The sequence below is a fragment of the Panulirus ornatus genome, chromosome 57 (assembly GCF_036320965.1).
Source record: "Panulirus ornatus isolate Po-2019 chromosome 57, ASM3632096v1, whole genome shotgun sequence".
NCBI classification, from domain to species: domain Eukaryota; kingdom Metazoa; phylum Arthropoda; class Malacostraca; order Decapoda; family Palinuridae; genus Panulirus; species Panulirus ornatus.
The window spans coordinates 19,936,684-19,956,734 of record NC_092280.1 but is presented as its reverse complement, the minus strand read 5'-3'; the positions used below and the strand labels follow the sequence as shown (position 1 = coordinate 19,956,734).

The 20,051-nt window shown below is 46.9% G+C and overlaps 1 protein-coding gene across 8 annotated transcripts in view; it reads right to left on the bottom strand.

The window, feature by feature from the left end:
- The window catches only part of LOC139766229 (beta-1,4-glucuronyltransferase 1-like), a 91,589-nt gene that overhangs the window by 48,211 nt on the left and 23,327 nt on the right, over positions 1–20,051 (bottom strand). For 5 of the 8 annotated variants that reach the window (XR_011716823.1, XM_071694555.1, XM_071694561.1 and 2 more), the window contains exon 1: positions 16,452–16,541. The exons of 1 other annotated variant lie outside the window; for it this stretch is intronic. The gene's annotated coding sequence lies outside the window, so the exon portion shown is untranslated. Of the gene's footprint in view, positions 1–9,017; positions 9,556–9,614; positions 9,738–16,451; positions 16,542–20,051 lie in introns of those variants that run through there. 2 more of the 8 variants (XM_071694557.1, XM_071694556.1) reach the window with 2 other exon arrangements.

Below are 20,051 nucleotides of genomic sequence, written 5' to 3'. Positions count from 1 at the left end.
TATTGACTAGGTTTACTGCTGAGCTGGCACGTCTGTTCTCTGTTTAACTCGTGTCCTATATATATATATATATATATATATATATATATACACACACACACCTGGGGATAGGGGAGAAGGAATACTTCCCACGTATTCCCTGCGTGTCGTAAAAGGCGACTAAAATGGGAGGGAGCCGAGGGCTGGAAATCCTCCCCTCCAGTTTTTTACTCTTCCAAAAGAAGGAATAGAGAAGGAGGCCAAGTGAGGATATTCCCTCTAAGGCTCAGTCCTCTGTTCTTAACGCTACCTCGCTAACGCGGGAAATGGCGAATATGTATGAAAAAAAGATATACACGGAGCAATCCTCACTTCGATAAGTAAACACGAGAATCCTGAGCGGCTTTGTGCGCGACACGAAACCGCTCAAGATTTTTGAGTTTCCTTCTCTAATGTTTTCTGCATTTACGGAATCACGCGTCTGTGATTTTCAGTATATATATATATATATATATATATATATATATATATATATATATATATATATATATATATATATATATCGACTAATATGGCATATCTAAAGACATGCGTCAATCATTCATGCCATCTTGGGTGAAATTAGAGTAAGAAAGTTTAACCTTCCCTGTGTTATACTGTGTAAGGTCGAAAATATTACTACCATCTGGCTTGGCCGTTATACTTGCCTAACAACGTTTGATGATATCCTTATATAGTTATTATCCTTAAACGGTGACATCCATTTTTTTTTTTTAGTGTTGAAGGCTCCAGTCACGTACAAAAGTCCACATCAAGGGCGGGGCCTTGACTAAAATACAGAGAGGATTATGAAATGGTTAAAAGGAAAGACAAAGGAAGGTATCGACGAATTCTGGAGGACGTGAAAAAACCCGTCTTTTGAAATGTGTCAGGTCATAGTTATTGGGAAAGACCTGTGAAGGTAGAGAGTTCCAAACCTTCCAGTACATGGGGGAAAAAAGAAACGGGTATCAAAACGGCCCACCCTCGAGTTGCCGATGTGCCACACAATAACCATGTGACGCAGCAGCTTGCCGAGTATTGCGTGGTCTCGCTAATGGTGAGGTGGGGGCAAACAAGCAACCAGCTCTCGGGAGCAAAAATCAAAGTAATACCTGTAGAAGAGGGAAAGTGAACCAACATTGTGGCATAAGACAAGCGAGTCAAGTTTGGATGTTAGCCTGGGACAGTCTATAAGTCGAATCGCTTTCGACTCATCTCTGTCCAGTAAGGATACAGAGCTAGAACCACTCCAGGTGTGAGAGCAGCACTTCATACAAGGACGAATCAATCCCTTGTACAAACGGGGCAACTGTACAGAAGAGAAGTTTCGACATCTTAACAAGACATCCAGTTTCTTAAGAGGCAGATTCAGCTATTCCTTTAATGTGGGGGTTCCCAAGATTCGTTTGGCTTTCAGTAACTCCAACTTCCCTTCCGAAACATCCAAGTCCTTGTGTCTCCCCTCAAGGTCCTCTGTCACTGTACATCACGAGCTTTCCCGCAAGTCCTTCTTCCTTTCATAATCTCACCAAGGTTTTGCTCCGTGTGTGTGTGTGTGTGTGTGTGTGTGTGTGTGTGTGTGTGTGTGTGCAGCTGACTGGTTGTTGCAGCTGCTGCTGGTGTTCCTCCATTATTCCTTACTCTTCATGTCTTTTAGTCGACCCTTCCACCTTCCCTCTTTTAGCCGACCCTTCCACCTTCCCTCTTTTAGTCGACCCTTCCACCTTCCCTCTTTTAGTCGATCCTTCCACCTTCCCTCTTTAAGTCGACCCTTCCACCTTCCCTCTTTTAGTCGACCCTTCCACCTTCCCTCTTTTAGTCGATCCTTCCACCACTCCTCTTTTAGTCGACCCTTCCACCTTCCCTCTTTTAGCCGACCCTTCCACCTTCCCTCTTTAAGTCGACCCTTCCACCTTCCCTCTTTTAGTCGACCCTTCCACCTTCCCTCTTTTAGTCGACCCTTCCACCTTCCCTCTTTTAGTCGATCCTTCCACCTTCCCTCTTTTAGTCGATCCTTCCACCTTCCCTCTTTAAGTCGACCCTTCCACCTTCCCTCTTTTAGTCGACCCTTCCACCTTCCCTCTTTTAGTCGACCCTTCCGCCTTCCCTCTTTTAGTCGACCCTTCCACCCTCCCTCTTTTAGCCGACCCTTCCACCTTCCCTCCTCTCCCACGCACACCACTGTGTCTGATGTCCTCCTTATCTTCCTAACACTTCAGGAAGACCAGGAAGCTCCAGGTGAGGTGGCGTCACCATGCTCTTCAAAAAAAAAGGACGCAAGGGAACAAGAGACAAGTGATGGAAGGAGGAGGAAGAGTGAGGAGGAAGATGTGCAGGAAGGCCAGGGAACATTTCGTCTGGGACGGCATCCTAATTCTAAGGTGGTGTAATCTGCTATCACTGGAGGGAGTCAGACGACCCGAAGGTCTGCACGTAAGAGATTACCTGGAAAAGAAGCCATCCCCGCTGACAGGTCAACTCCAACTTAAAAAGATGAACTCAAAAATGGCAAAAATATTTTCCGACAACGACCCCTGAAGTATTTTCCCTCCCCCATTTTCTTCATTTCCTCCGTCAGCTCTTCGGGAACACCTCCGTCAGCCTTGTTGTGTCACTCACTCTACCCATAGTTTGGGATCGTAACCTGGTTCCTCATATTTACCTTGTGTACACCAGTGGTCTTCCTCGAGTACCTGAATCCTCTCCACCTTCAGGAGTGTTCCACGTCCTGCTGACACTGGTCAAGTGGCTCGACTTCCACACTGGACTGCCAACAGTTCCCCGTTTACCATAGTCACTGACACTGATCTGATGTCTCAATTCTCAAAGCTCGACTGACTTACAATATCATTTTGGAATAACTGGTTCTAACTGTTCATGCTTTATACCTGCACATGCATATGTGAATATTCTGTCTGGTGTGTAGGAAAATTCAACTTCCATGTATGTCCATGCATGTTTGAATATTCTGTCTGTATATGCGAGAATGAATATTCTTCGCACAGGCGTGTAAGTATATTCTACGTCTGTCCACGCACGTATGAATATTCTGTCTGTACATGCGTGCATGAATAGTATGTACATGTGCATGAATATCCCTTGTAAATGCGTGCATGAATATTTTACGTCTATCCATGCATATATGAATATATATCAATACATGCGAGTACGAATATTCTATATCTTTATACATATATGCAGACATAAATACTCATATGGTGTTTTTGTCAACAAGAGGCAAGATCTATCCCTGTATAAATTTGTCGAAGATCTTCCATTCCATCTCCATCAACGACAACAATGGCTCTCGAGGCTACTACTACCTTTGTTATTCATCTTCATCCACGACCATCAATATACTCAATCTCCAGGACCGTCCATCATTCCTCCACGCAGACCTTCCCTTCGCCTTATTTCGATCACGGAGTCTCACTCCAGCAGTTCGTGACCCTCTTATTCGAGCTACGCAGTAAAGTATTGGAGGGTCTCTCTCTCTCTCTCTCTCTCTCTCTCTCTCTCTCTCTCTCTCTCTCTCTCTCTCTCTCTCTCTCGCAAATGGACGCAAAAAAAAAAAAAAACATATCAAACGCGTTCGATACCAACTCTGGATTTCCTCCAGCAGATCTTACCTCCTCCGAGTGTCGTTACAATTCCTGTGATGTAGACTCTACTCTCAGGTCTAATGTAAGACGTCATTAGCTTATCGAATACTTCCCAATCCCATGTATTTATAAGCTATTCTAATATCAGTCAACGGATAATGGGCCTCCTTATAAAATTCATACGACGTCGTGTGCTGTGTCGCGATACAGTGGGTACTGCATCGTACCTTCAGGTTTAAGTTCCTTCAAACCGATTCATGCGACTCGTTTCCCGATGAAGTCGGATCTAGGCCTACCATTCATTTGAATCCCATCTTCCATTACTTAACATTCGCTTGGAGTGAACTTTTTCCAATCATATGTCAGACCAACTAAATTCTATTCTTTTTTTTTTTATAACATGATGCAATCCAGGTAATTCCTCACTTCTCTCATGACCTAAGCATCATCCACAAAGTACGAGTACAGTAACTCTGGCGATTCATCAGTACAGATAAGGAATAACAAGAGGTCGCAGGAAGGAGTCCTGCGGCACGACACTGGTTACCCCAACCCACTGAGAAAATGCTCCTCTCACATGCGTCCTCAGCTCCCTTCTAACGAAATCATTCCAGAGCCACTGAACGAGTCTTCCTCTTTACCATCGTACTGTATCTGTGTGTGTGTGTGTGTGTGTGTGTGTGTGTGTGTGATGACCTATTTCTTACATATTCAACAGGAGGGGGAGGCAGATGTACACTCGTGAGGGGCCCTAATCCCCTTGAACTTTTCTCTCCTGTTGCGTAACCTTCTAAACTTTTGTACACCGTCACCACGGACAGTTACGTCACTCAGTGTACGTCATTATATCCAATATGATACAATCAAAGTAATTCATCTTCTCTTAACGAGTTTCTTGCTTGTCTTGTGGTTATGGCTTTAAGTTGATGCCTTGCTGTACCTCGCTAAGAACTGTTCACTAGGCATCGTCAAACTGGTTGTGATCAAGTCATCCGTGACTCTTCTCTCTTCCATGGTTGCTCAACTTAAAACATCAATAACCTCTCTTACTTTTGGTGCTATCTTGGTTGTCCTCCTCGAAACTTTACCAATTAGTTCTCTGTGCTCCTTTAAGAGCAGCGATTGAATTTGAGCACATTCTAGTTTTACGTTGTGACTAGTGTGTGTGTGTGTTTGTGTTAATATAAAATTCTGCAGAATCAATATATATATATATATATATATATATATATATATATATATATATATATATATCGGTTGGAAATTCCCCGAGACTCTGGCTATAGCTGGAGAATACGAGCACGGCTGGCGGTGATGACGCGAGAGGTGACGCAGGTAGCCAGGCGACGGACGGGAGAGGGAGGGTATGTGGGTGGCAGGCTGGCTGGGAGAGAGTGAGGGTGGGAGGGAGGGTGGCAGAAAGGAGGTCACATATTAATCATTAACAAGCACTCGTGGATGGGCGGTGGTCAGGACGACGTCCTCGTAATATCCCTCTTTAACATGACCAGAAGCCAGGCCAACCTGGGACTCCTTACCCTTCTGATCCTCTCACACTACTATCATGTCTTCTACGTAAAAGTTACATTAATGCAACTTAGTTACATTAATGTAACTCGTTAAACACGAAGATCATTCAGATCACAAAAAAAAGCGAGAGGTGGAGCCGACGCTACCGCCGCCCGCGCGATGCCAGACAGTAGGACGATCGCGTCACAAAACACTGCTGGAGAGGCGACGTGCGCGGCGGCAGTAGGCTCAACAACAATGATCACCATGGTGATATCCACAAGCCTCCACACCTCCCACTCATGCCACATTCATGACCACCTCATCACACGTGCACACTCTGACATAACGACACACAACGAATCGTTGTCGTCACCATCTGGGAAACGAGTCTAAATCACAAAATCAACCACTGAAAATGATGGCGATCTGAGATCTAATTAAACACTGCGGATGTTTACCACAGCCCGCGCTACTGCAGGATACTGTCGTGTGCCCACGGGAGAGCGAGTCCAAACCTAACGATATTTGACTACCTTGTTTCCGACCTCCAGGCATTATACACATAAAACTGAAGGAATATATATATATATATATATATATATATATATATATATATATATATATATATATATATATATATATATATATATAATTAATTTATCTATACTTTGACGCTATCTCCCGCGTTAGCGAGGTAGCGCAAGGAAACACGAAAGAATGGCCCACCAACCCACATACACATGTACATACATAAACGCCCACGCACGCACATATACATAACTATACATAAACAGACATATATACACATACACATATACTTTCTGCCTTCATATATATATATATATATATATATATATATATATATATATATATATATTTTTTTTTTTTTTTTTATTATACTTTGTCGCTGTCTCCCGCGTTCGCGAGGTAGCGCAAGGAAACAGACGAAAGAAATGGCCCAACCCCCTCCCCCATACACATGTATATACATACGTCCACACACGCAAATATACATACCTACACAGCTTTCCATGGTTTACCCCATACGCTTCACATGCCTTGATTCAATCCACTGACAGCACGTCAACCCCGGTATACCACATCGCTCCAATTCACTCTATTCCTTGCCCTCCTTTCACCCTCCTGCATGTTCAGGCCCCGATCACACAAAATCTTTTTCACTCCATCTTTCCACCTCCAATTTGGTCTCCCTCTTCTCCTCGTTCCCTCCACCTCTGACACATATATCCTCTTGGTCAATCTTTCCTCACTCATTCTCTTCATGTGCCCAAACCACTTCAAAACACCCTCTTCTGCTCTCTCAACCACGCTCTTTTTATTTCCACACATCTCTCTTACCCATACGTTACTCACTCGATCAAACCACCTCACACCACACATTGTCCTCAAACATCTCATTTCCAGCACATCCATCCTCCTGCGCACAACTCTATCCATAGCCCACGCCTCGCAACCATACAACATTGTTGGAACCACTATTCCTTCAAACATACCCATTTTTGCTTTCCGAGATAATATTCTCGACTTCCACACATTCTTCAAAGCCCCCAGAATTTTCGCCCCCTCCCCCACCCTATGATCCACTTCCGCTTCCAGATCCACTCCCAGATATCTAAAACACTTCACTTCCTCCAATTTTTCTCCATTCAAACTCACCTCCCAATTGACTTGACCCTCAACCCTACTGTACCTAATAACCTTGCTCTTATTCACATTTACTCTTAACTTTCTTCTTCCACACACTTTACCAAACTCAGTCACCAGCTTCTGCAGTTTCTCACATGAATCAGCCACCAGCGCTGTATCATCAGCGAACAACAACTGACTCACTTCCCAAGCTCTCTAATCCCCAACAGACTTCATCCTTGCCCCTCTTTCCAAAACTCTTGCATTTACCTCCCTAACAACCCCATCCATAAACAAATTAAACAACCATGGAGACATCACACACCCCTGCCGCAAACCTACATTCACTGAGAACCAATATATATATATATATATATATATATATATATATATATATATGTGTGTGTGTGTGTGTGTGCGTGACTATATCATGGATATCAGAGTACCATAAATTTACCCAGGGACAAGCAATGTAAATAACAAGAAATCCTAGCCAAAGGAAATATGAAATTAACATCAATATTTTCCAGCAATCAAAGAAGAAAAACCTTTATTCTCGGGCTATAACAGTAATCGTAAGTTCCCACACAAACCTAAACTCGCCTTATTATACGTCAGGCACACGTGTCCACGTCAAGCCAACAAGATCCTCTACCACAAAAATAACATTAATTTCGCCTCTTTACGTTGCACACACCCACCCGCCCACACACACACTAGACAAAAATAATCCAGTGATACTTGCTACACAGTTTTACTTACTTGTACTTACCCAGAGTGTAGTCTTGTACATCTAGAGTACAACTTGTACACCACCCATTTATTAACTTAGTCCTACTGAGTACATGAAGAAAACTTAACTATACAATACTTGAGACAATATTTTGGCAGCAAGTTGCCAGGGGCGCGATGATCATGCGCCCGCCCACTCAACGGAATGTCAAGCTTTATGTGTACATAAGTCTCTCTCTCTCTCTCTCTCTCTCTCTCTCTCTCTCTCTCTCTCTCTCTCTCTCTCGTTTTTATGAGAAAGAGTTTTAAATAACTTACAGCATAAACATGAAGCCATTTAAATGTTACTGCGACCAATAACGCGGGATATACCGTTCACAAAGAATACTCAAACGAAATTAATTCACATAACCGTGTCGTTTACTGGTGGTCTTGAGCCAACCAGGGCGGCGTGACTCGAACTCTGACCGCGAGTCACTTTGTCATGCATGACAGTCACGAGTCACGATGGTCATGCATTTAAAAAGCCTTGGTTAAACGGGCATGCACTATCTATATTAATGCACGAGTCGTGGTGCATGGTCGTGAAATCCACTGCAGTTAAGCACGGGTAATGATAACGACCACGAGCCACGACTCGTGCATGACAGTCATGACGCACGTGCATGACAGTCACTATACTCATGCGTGAGTCACGGTCGTACACAATCGCGAGTCACTCACTTGAATTCGTGCATGACACACGACTCATGATATGCCAGCACTACTCATGAGGGTCAGGCACACAACTCATGACACTTCACAAGTGTTCATGACATGACCTACGAGTCAGGCACACGCTCATAACCCAATCATGACTTTCCAGAACCAGTGAGAAGCACTACTGTCCTGCCTCACACACACACACACACACACACAGCCGTGGTCTACAATGACGCTCGTTATCAAACGCTTCAAAAACACGACCCGAAAAAAATGAATCACACTTCAAAGGGCCATAACATCACTCACAGAGACTCAGGATCAGTCCATGCAAGTCTTCTAGTCTCGAGTCACAGACGCCTCTGAGGGGCAATCACAATAAGCAGAGTCGTCCAGCTTGCAGGCTCGAGGAACGGTCTATCTTCGGCATCACTCACGAGGAGGGAGGTGAGGGGCCACCCTGACTGCTACGAAATGACCGAAAATAATCGGAGGGTCGTGACAGCTTTTGAAGTCTTCTAAGGTACTGCCACACGCGTGTATGTGTGTGTGTGTGTGTGTAAACAGCCACGACACTCGGGCAATACAATCGCGACGAAGAGCCAGATTTATAACAGGGTAAGCCAGTCACCACCACGACAACTCATTCCATCCATGACACACACACACCCCCGTCAGCGAGGCATGCCCGACACAAAGTCACCAAGCTCATGACACGTTGCCACAGCCACAGACAGCAGCAGGGCGGGGGTTGGCGGTGGGTAGCGACCGACCGTCGTCACACCAGAGGCGCTGCCTCACCTGAGCGGTGCCACAGCCTCCTCCCTCCATCGGTCCCCGCCGCCTGCACCCTCCCGGCCATCAGGGGTAGCGGCGCCGTCGTGCAAGGGGAAGAGACGGAGGAGCAGCGTCGTCCCGTGGCAGTGCGACGCCCCCGTCCGTAACCCAGCCCGTCCTGTCAGTATCCGTGGAGACGAGGCGTCGCCTCAACACACGGCGGAGTAGCGAGTGCACCGTCCGGTGAGGGGCCGCGCTGGGCAAGCACAGACTGACATGCAGTGCCGGCCTGAGGTTGCTGCCACACGGAGATGTGTGTGTGTGTTACATCACCGCCACGCCAGAACCATGTGCCCTCCCTCCCTCCCTCCCGCTTATGTAACACTTCGACGAGTGCACGACGACGTTACTAGGTCTGTTACTATCGCAAATGCAGTTGCACTTCCCCCACTCACTCTCCACCTTCACATCTGAGATAGTTCAAGCCATTGCTCCTTCGGTCTGACACAGGCGTGGTGGGTGACTAACACACACACACACTCAAGCAGGGCCGAGGGGCGCCTCCCACCCACACCCTCCACTCCACACTAAAAATAAAGCCTCAAAGAGACTCGAGCATACCCATGGCCGTCGTTTTCCACAAACGTCGTTTTCTTTGAAACGCCCACGTAACGTTTTCTTCGCGACGAGCGACGCACACTCTGCACGTATCACTGATCATCCGTACGTTTTACGTGGCATCAAGGCAGGCGGGAGGACTGCGAGTTACGTGGCCAACTAGGTAATATCCTGTGCCTCAGCTGCGCGCCATGCGCGCGCGCGCGCCCGGGTAAGTTTGCTGGCACGGGCCACACCACCATGACAGGTTACTGGTAAACTAGACGCCATCATTGCACTTGGGTTGTTATGAGCGGCCGATAGTTGGAGATAATAGAGAGACGGGGAAGGCATCGCAGGGTAGTGCATTAAATCGTTACATAACGGGTTACCACTTAGGGGCTAAATTATGTCCTGATTGGTTGTGTGTGTAGTGGAATGTGCCTTGTTTAGGTCAAGAGGGTGGCCTGTGTACCAGAGGGCGGTGGTCCGCGTACCATAGGGTGGCCTGTGTATCGTCAGTGGTCACCACCACACGCTCCCCTAACATGGGAGGGTTCTAAGGGGTCGCCTGTGTTGGTAAATAAAGCCTTGGGAGGAGGGGGTTAAGACAAACCCTGCAAGCGAGGACTGGACAGCATGAGCAGGTCACCACCTGTGTGTGTGTGTGTGTGTCGGATCTTGACGCCACCAACGGCGTCCTGCACACGCCGGGGGAGGAGGAAGGATGGATCCTGCTGCTGTCATCCAGATCGGTTTATCGTCGTTAATTGTTGCAGGGTGAGGGAGGTTCGGGAGAGAGAGAGAGAGAGAGAGAGAGAGAGAGAGAGAGAGAGAGAGAGAGAGAGAGGAGGCCAGCAGGCAGCCCAAGGCTGCTACTCCGGACGCTGCTATTCTTAGCCAGCGGTGCTTCCCCCGCCCTCTCCCTCCTGCTCGCCTTCCTCTTCCGCCTCAAGTTACCCCTTCTAGGGACCTGCAAGGTACTGCTGCCGCTGCCCCTTCCGTGGCTGGCCTGCGCGTCGGCTGTGTGACGTTCACAGACGCCGTCTGCCGCTACAAGCCTGGTGGTGGGTGTGTGGCAGCGGTGGCGGTGCCTGATGGGTGTGTGGCAGCGGTGGTGGTGGTGTGTGCCCTTCTTTAAGGTTCAATTTATCTCTTGCTGGTGTCCGCACACCAGGCATGACCCACAAATGGGTTCAGTCTCCTTTGATGCACGTTCTGTTATTATATTTTTTCCCCCCCTCGGCAACAGAAACACGTAAGTACGCGCACACACGCTCCCGCTGCACGCGAGGCTAGACAATGCAACCCAACACACACACACACACACACACAATCCTCCATTTTCATTATAATGTAATCATTTTCAAGTTCCTAGTACCTATCGACCAGTGCCGGGCTATTATGACCGTCTCCCTCTATCTTCTGCACAGCGTACAAGCTACCGTCCTCAGTATGATGACACCACACGTTAAACCATCCATCACCTCTCTCATGCGTCCCTCATTCCTCTTAACGTAAATCTGGCAAAAATCTGTCTCAATCCCTTGACCTTAGACTTAACCTCGTCTGGAGGTAGTAAGTCACTCACTCACACACCTCCCTTCCTCGTACTTTAGCCTGGTGAGGGAGATCTCTTGTTCCACCAGTACCTGCTCCTCACACGAAGTCCGTCTCGTGTATCAAGACATCGATTTCCCCTCCCACACACACACACACACTCACAGGCAACCAGGGCTCTTCCTTCTACACTCCCAGGCGAGGAGACCCCGAGTCATGATGGCTTAGCGGACCTGCCCCTTCGACCTGACGTGCTTCGAGGTATGTTAGAACGTGAACCGAAGGAAACTAACCCCAACTGTGGGTGTGTGGCTGTCAGATGAGAGAGAGAGAGAGAGAGAGAGAGAGAGAGAGAGAGAGAGAGAGAGAGAGAGAGAGAGAGAGAGAGAGAGAGAGGCATACGCCAGGTGAGTCAGCCAGCAGAGGCGCCCCTCATTAGTCCAGGCGTAACTGGTCTCTGCCACACACACACATACACACACACATCGCCTTCTGCTGTTGTTGCAGTCTTCATCCCCAACCTCAGCCTTCACTCCATCCTTTATCGTCTATCTGTCTCTTCTCTTTCTTTCACAGCCTTCACTAGTCTTCACAGTTTCATGCCTTCCTTCACTGCCGCCTTCACCGTCTCTTGTTTCCTCTACCGCCTTCAAAAATCTTAGCTTAATCTTCTTTACTGCCATCTTCACAGTCCCGCCCCATCTCCTCAGCTGCCTCTATCAACTTCAGTACCTAAAGCCTTCTTTGGTTCTTCCCAATTGGTGCCTCCTTTTCTGAACAACCTCTCATTGTAACCACTGACCTGACCACCCCTCACGTGTCGGGTCAAATGCCAGGTCATCAAACCCAAAGGTCGTACTTGCTAGTGGCGTTGACCCTTATCAAAACACCCACATCAAGTCGGCATAATAGGACAGGCTGTGGACACACTTGCTACGTGGCTCGTAAAATATCAACGTCTTATCTACACACAAAGTACGACGCGAACATGTTCAGAATGAATCGGTAAAGTGTGTCGTTATTTTGGCGTATGGTGTGTAGACGCGCATGCAACTCGCTCCTCCCGCCTGCCTGCACCCGAGCCAGCTCCCCCCTCTACTATCGTCCAAGACTGTAAACACACTTAAGACCGTCGGGTGCACGTCTCTATCGGCATAGCAGCCACGCCTGCATAAGGACGTATAAAACAACGTGAGGCGTGGGGTCAGTGTACTGGGACGAGCCCTTCTTCGTCTATTCAAAATAATGCACACGATTAAAGAAAACACGTCATCATCAATCCACGGTATATGCCACCACTCGTTGGGAGTGTTCAGTGTATACTGGCCGAGTCTGTAAACGCTTTACAGACATGAACGAGTGAGCTGTGAAGGGAACACGGGTATGTGCAGGGCTTTGAACTTTTCCATTTTTTTTAATCATTATTAAGGAGTGTTTGTCGTTATGAGTACTTGTGCCTGGTATAATTCTACACCATTCCACTGCTGCACAAGGAACAGATGGGATGATCTGCTGCAATACAAGGCAATCATAAGTCAAAAGTTGCCCTAAGATTGTATTCCAATCTTGTTCTTCGTGGTCCAGCTTTTTTGTACTCACACACCACCCTCCTCCCCCAGCTATCGTCAAGCGACGTGCCAATGCTTACTGGTCGAGTGTGATTAACTGCACTGGGCGGACTTCATATCAGCACAGACCTGTTACCAGAGGAATCACCATCCAGCACCTCTTGACACCACTACACCACTAGAGTGAAATCACTTAAAACACGAACCCTAATTACCTGCTCACATCAACCACCATCATCACGGGACAAGCTTCCAACACCCATACGTACATAGATCATCTCAATACTGTGTAACCTTCCAAATAAGAAGTATATAATACACCCCAAGGCAACCCCCTTCACCAAAAAAAAAGTGAAGATCATCCCCTGGACTGGACTCTACATAACAGTGTTCACCCCTTGCAGGAGACGCGTCACACATGACCCTATACAGCAAGTGCCCTGGTGACCACACAACACCCCCGGACAATGGTGTCCCTTGGTTCAACATGACATCGCAGCACGCACTCACCCCGGCAGGAGACGACCCCTAAAGATCTAAGAAGTCTAGCCTTCTTGTCCCCAGCACTGGACGACCCTACACCACCCCCACATAACGGTTATCCTTCACATTGGGCACCTTACTTAGGCTGGTGTGTGTGTGTGTGTACAGTAACAGAAGATATGGTACATATATGAAGTAAAGATATGGTACTTATATGTATGTAAGGCTAAGAGGCGAGGCAGCGAGAGTATAAAACTCTCCTCGTAACACACACACACACACACACACACACACACAGTAATCAGGCCGCAACACACAGTCATCTTCAGTAACAGACGACTTCAAATATACCCCCCAGGGGCCTGATCGTGGCCGGCATTGAAGACCCTCACAACACTCCGAGACATGGTTCACCCTCAGATGTGGATGATCTCACGAACATGTGGACGACAATGATCCCAGCACTGGGTGACTAGAAACACTTACGAGTCTCATCAGTCACTACATGTAACAACAATGATCCCAGCACTGGGTGACCAGAAACACTTACGAGCCTCATCAGTCACTACATGTAACAACAATGATCCCAGCACTGGGTGACCAGAAACTCTTACGAGTCTCATCAGTCACTACATGTAACAACAATGATCCCAGCACTGGGTGACTAGAAACACTTACGAGTCTCATCAGACGTTACATGTAACAACAAGACACCGTGATAACCCAAGACGAAGGCTAACAGCACGGGTCCAACATTTTCGAGTCATGACTTATTATATTCACAGGTGATGAAAAAAAACCCTATTTTTAACACAATTACTCCGTCGATAAGACGCCATCATCATCACCACAGCCCAAGTCTTTGTGAAGGTGCGCTTCCTGGACAAGGTAATCACACACTCTGTACAGATTTACACAATTACCGTCAGCAGTCACAAAGCTAAGGAGTCACCACCCACTTACCACACGCGCAAGGAAGCTGATAAAAAAAGACTCTCCATCCTTGAAATATTCCGGGAGGCAACGTCAACACAGCCCGCGTTTGGCCATCCCATCCAACGGCAGGAAGTGAACGTCTGTATCAACTCCCTCTATCGCCCTCCGGCGTCCATGAATCACGTTAACAAGCATAATTATGTCGAACTAATCACGGGTGTTTAAAAGCGCAACACCATACCCCCCAGGCGATTTAGAGACGCTCGCCCATTTTTACTTGTGCTAGTGATTTCCGCTCCCAAAAGCTGGTTGGATTTATGCGGATTTAATAGGGCCAGGACGGATTTAATGCCGGGTCAGGCTGGGTCATTTGGGGTCGTGGGGTTAATGAGGGGTTGCTTGGGTAATGAAGGGGTCGTGGTGAGGGAAACAAAAGCGTTCCGGGGCAGCCAAGGTCACACACCGGGGAGTGGGGGGGTCACAAGGGAGGGTACCTCCAAGCAAGACACACCACGACGGTAGTTCACTTGGACGCATCAAGTTTGACCTGCACCGCAGAAGAGACTTAACGTGTCAACATATCACATACTTCCATTACCACAAAGTTTGACATTAGTACAGTAATAGCTATCTATACTGACACTAACAAAACACTCATAACATTCCTATTATTATCACTACTGCCACTTCAGTTATTTACGGTAAGATCCACTGTTTCAACCATCACTGCAGGTGCTATCAACACATTTCCCTCCTCCGCCTCGTATGTAATCAACACATTCTCCTCCTAGTGTGAATTCTACAACCACTACCACCAATATAAAACGACTGCTAGTACAGTAGAGCCACTGTACTTCTCCATCTTATAACTAATCTAATACTATCTTAATCATCACTTTAAGAATTCTGCTCCTGTCATTTTTACTTCGGATTACAATATTGCCCACGAGTACGTTTCATCTACCATTTATATTATTTAGAAAACCTTCAATTTCTGCCTTGTTCCTACAACAGTAACCGCATGGTAACAAAACATTCTAACGTGTAGAATGAATATCACTACGAACCAAACCAGTCAACACGGCCAGTCAGAAGGGGGGCGAAAAAATAATACCTGGGGTCAAGGTCTAGTGGTGAGGCCCTGGAGTGGGGGTGGTGGTACGTGGGCTAGGCTATCATGAGCAGCAGCGCCTGGGTGAATGGGATATGGGCTCGAAGGAGACCTTCCTGCGGGGGTTCTGTTAGCTTGAAAATTCCCCTGATCCCCGCCTAAGCCTCTCTTACATCAAGATGTTAGAAACAGTTACAGTACACTGGTGAACCTACACAATGATAGGCACTGTTGGCAGAAGTGTTACTCTCGGGTCGCTCTACCTTCGTTTATGCAGCCACCGTCGTAGCCAGCAAGGCTTCCCCGTCGTAGCCAGCAAGGCTTCCCCGTGGGTGGGTTGGTGGGGTCGTAATTGTATAAGGCCGGACCTTTTCCGTGTAACGACCCAGTCGCATGTTATGTCCAATCAGCCACTGCATACTGATGGAGGCCAAGTGGCGTGGTGATATAGACTGCTGCATCTGCTACGAAGAGGAACTTCTCAAGATTTGTTCATCAAAATGATGTTATGTATCGTACCACAAGTTATGATCCATGTGGATCTTTCCTGTCCAATGTTGAAGGTGGTGGTCGGATATACCCCTCCACTCCCGCCTGGTATAAAGTCCATGACTTTATAGTTATCTTGATACGCGAGAGAGAGAAAACTTAGTCTTGCTCGTCTCTGGAAGGGCGAGGTTCGGGAAACACTATCGTACAGCTAGGCTAGAAACACCCATCTCCATCGCCCCTGCAGGGTTCCTTTCTTTATAGGCCATAACATTCACCTCATTGGCTAATAACATCATAGCAGAAGATGGCTGATCACTTCCTCTTGGAATGAACCAAACCGACATTACTTACTCCCTGCCCAAATAGTCCAGATCTTTATATGGCTCCCGGAGCGCTCAGGGAACTGGTCCGACGTCATCACCTAAATAGGTCTAATACTCGTTACGCCACCATTTAATTAGGCCTTATACTCTTCCATCAAATACTTGGAAATGGATTTTTAAAACACACAGAGTTACTTACAAAGTGAGTGAGAGCAGAGTACGGCAAGCCATGAACGCTGGAACACGGCCATAAGCAGTAAGGTCAAGAATACAGACGTGTGAGCGAGCTAAGGCAGCAGTTACGCCAGCATTACGAGCCCCTATACACTGTAACCTGGGCCCTGGTGCACTTAGCACCAGCGAGAAACGGGCCATACACAGTGCTCACCATTCTAAACACAGGACAAACGCTACGTAGCGCACCGTGCTGTCCTCGTCTAAGCAGCAGCGTACACTACACACACACACACACACACACAACCGAGACTGAACTAGAAAGAAAGGGGCAGGAAAAATCATGGCTAGCCTGAACATAGTGACTAGAAAGTTCTCAGCCATCCAAAAGAATATCTGTAACGTACCAGTTCAGCGATAGGCCAAGAGATGGCGTTGACGTTAGTCAAGTTGGAATTATAGTCGTCTACTGCTTTGTTTACATGACTGTCACGACCGGGAGATGCAATGATTAAAGTTACGAGGACTGTGACTGAATACTCAAATTATTAAGAATATCATCAGTATGATAATGATGATATGATGAGGGGTTTGCCATCTCGTATCTTCGCGTGAAATACATTTAATTCTCCTTCAAGTAATGCTGTTACGCAAGGGTCAAGCGTAGGTCATATTATTGTTAATACATCCGTTTTCTTGAAGGACAGGCTCATCACAGTCTGTCAGTATACAATGAATGATCCCTCCGTCTGTTTATACTTACTAAATTATACTAAATTAAGTAATGATAACCTGCATTACCGTATCAATCAACGTAATTATAACTATAAAAGTTTAAACATCTATTTAAGCGCCATTTGCACACTGATATCGTGTTGAGGAGCAGCTAGCCTAAGTAAACTACATGGAAGAGTGAGACTTCAGGTGTTTGTACAGTAAGAGAGAAGCAAGGGAGCCAAAACTCTTAAACAACCAACAAAGCCAATCGCAGTCCTTTATGTCAACATCATACAGTCAACCAGTCTATAAAAGAAAACGTTCACGTAAATAATTATGATAATAATAATAATAGATTATTATTACTGTCAGAATCATTATTGTCATTAATCACTATTACTTTATTATTATCATTATTATTATTATCATTATTATTATTATCATCGTTATTATCAGTATTATATCAACATAAACTGATTTAGGACTCAGGGAATCATGTCCATGTCAACTATTAATGTTTCCTCTTCCCGTGTGGCCAGAGATATACGGTCTCCAACCTCCCCCACAGTAACTCTACCTCGCTCACCGACTCTCACGATACCCATGGCTGGTGGCTGCCTACCACGAGAGAGAGAGAGAGAGAGAGAGAGAGAGAGAGAGAGAGAGAGAGAGAGAGAGAGAGAGAGAGAGAGAGAGAGAGAGAGATCAAATAAAAACAATTAAGGTCAAGGCACGCTATGACGAGCGATCAGTCAGGGTTGGTCACGGATACGCACCGCAGACCACAGCAGAATACACCACAGCTCACACAGAAGACCCACCCACAGTTCACTGCAGAATACACCACAGCTCACACAGAACACCCCACCCACAGCTCGCAGCAGAATACACCACAGCTCACACAGAACACCCCACCCACAGCTCGCAGCAGAATACACCACAGCTCACACAGAACACCCATCCACAGCTCACTGCAGAATACACCACAGCTCACACAGAACACCCCACCCACAGCTCGCAGCAGAATACACCACAGGCCACAAAAGCACACACCACAGAATAGGTCAAAGGTCGCTGGATTTAGAGAGAGAGAGAGAGAGAGAGAGAGAGAGAGAGAGAGAGAGAGAGAGAGAGAGAGAGAGAGAGCAATAGCAGTGAGGGTAAATAAGCCACGAAATATACGTGCCCACCACCACACACACATGAAAGAGCCAACACCATACACCTGTACACTCCACCTCCACACCTTTCTCCCACGTTACAGTGATAACTCCCCGTGTCCACTCATCCACTTCGTCTTCACCTACACTCCCTGGTAAACGAGGAGAAAATGGCAACAGAGTGGGTTCACAGTCGACCGACCACGCATCGACATTATGACTGGAATATTTGACCACGATCATTTTCCACCATTCGTCCTGTCCTGTGTTGTTGGCGGTATGGCTTACACACACACACACACACACACACACACACACACACACAAAGAAATGGAAGAGAATTCATGTATTCAGGTTTGAGAATGTCTACCAAACACCTATGGTGCTAAGTTCACTTACTTCTGTCATTCGTTTATACTGAACACTCCATACATGGCATTGCCTTCAAGCATCTAAATAACTTTGTGCTTCGAGATAGACTGAGTAATTATGTCTACGAGGCTGTACAGAACAGTCAGCTTGTGCAGATGGGTCATCATCAAGAACACTTCAAAACACCTGCTATACAATGGTATGACCTACTCCGCCAGTGGCTGGGTCGAACCCCGCGTGCTACGTGGAGTCGATTACCTGATTCTCAGTCTCACTAGATATCAATACCAGATAATGGTTAAGTCTATGTCTGGCTGGGCGTGACCGTCTCACATCTACTGTACACACACTAGTGTCTGACTGGGTGTACGTCACACCCACGGCCGGCAAGTGTAGCACCGATCTTCACTTACTTCCTTCGTCGTGGGGTTGAATACCTTTTTGCCTTACCAGAGGAGAGAGTCCATCGGGGCCAATAATATACTTCCCAGAGGGAGGTGGCTACCTATTTGCCTACCTGCCTTCTCAGGAAGCTACGGGTGCAGATAACATCAGTTTAACACCATCTCTCACCCACAGTGCATTATCATACATTTCCGTGACATCCTACAACCCAAATTTTTCTCTCGGCCACCGGAAGCCCGTGGTCCTGCCCACAACTGCACCCTCGATAATATTTATGAACCCCGGCGCTGGAGCGTGTTTTGCTGCCTGCCACAGTCTGGCGTGGCGGAACCTTGGGGTTTTTATGGCGAAGCGCACATCACGGGCACCGGCGCCCGCACCAAGGTCAGGGGATAGATACTGTCTATACTGTCTCATCTGTTTATCGACTGTGGAATCATCAACAGCTAGGTCAGGTGTGAGCCGGCTGTCCACCTGTAACTCGAACGCGAGCCCGCATTATTCATGGTTAGCGGCGCTGACTACTATACCACAGGATTTTGAAGACGATATCTTGCAGAAAATGGATGAATTTGAGGGAATACGCATTTCATTTCCCACCGACTGGGAGAGGAACATCTCAGATCTTGGGCAGTGTGCGGGGTAGAGCAGCGGAGAGTGTGGGAGTGAGGAACGGGCGACGTGCGGTGGTGTTGAGCGGGAGGCCTGGGCTGGGTTAGGATGTCTATACAGCCACCTGACCAACTCTCTCAGTCTCGTGTTTATATACCAGTGCAGGTGTCAGGCACCACACACACACCTGCTCTACTATCTCGCCTCAGGTCCTATTTCTCCATCACTTGAGACATCCTGATGTCTCACAGCTTCACCTTGTCTTGCTGGTTCCAAGGCGGTGTAAAATCAACATTGGACTTAAATCCGCGCATATATGGATATACAGATTCAGGAAATTTACATGAGAAGTAAGCTGATACTTCAAAACTCTCATGATACGCTGATTCATGAATGCCTACGAAATGTATGCTACGTACATCTTCGTTGTAAGCCAGACGATTGCTAATATGACTGAAGCATAAGCAAGAATCCATTTACTAGAGAGGGGAACTGCCTCCGTGGAGAGAGGCATATTCTCCTCTGACTGAATGCAGGTAACAAAGCAA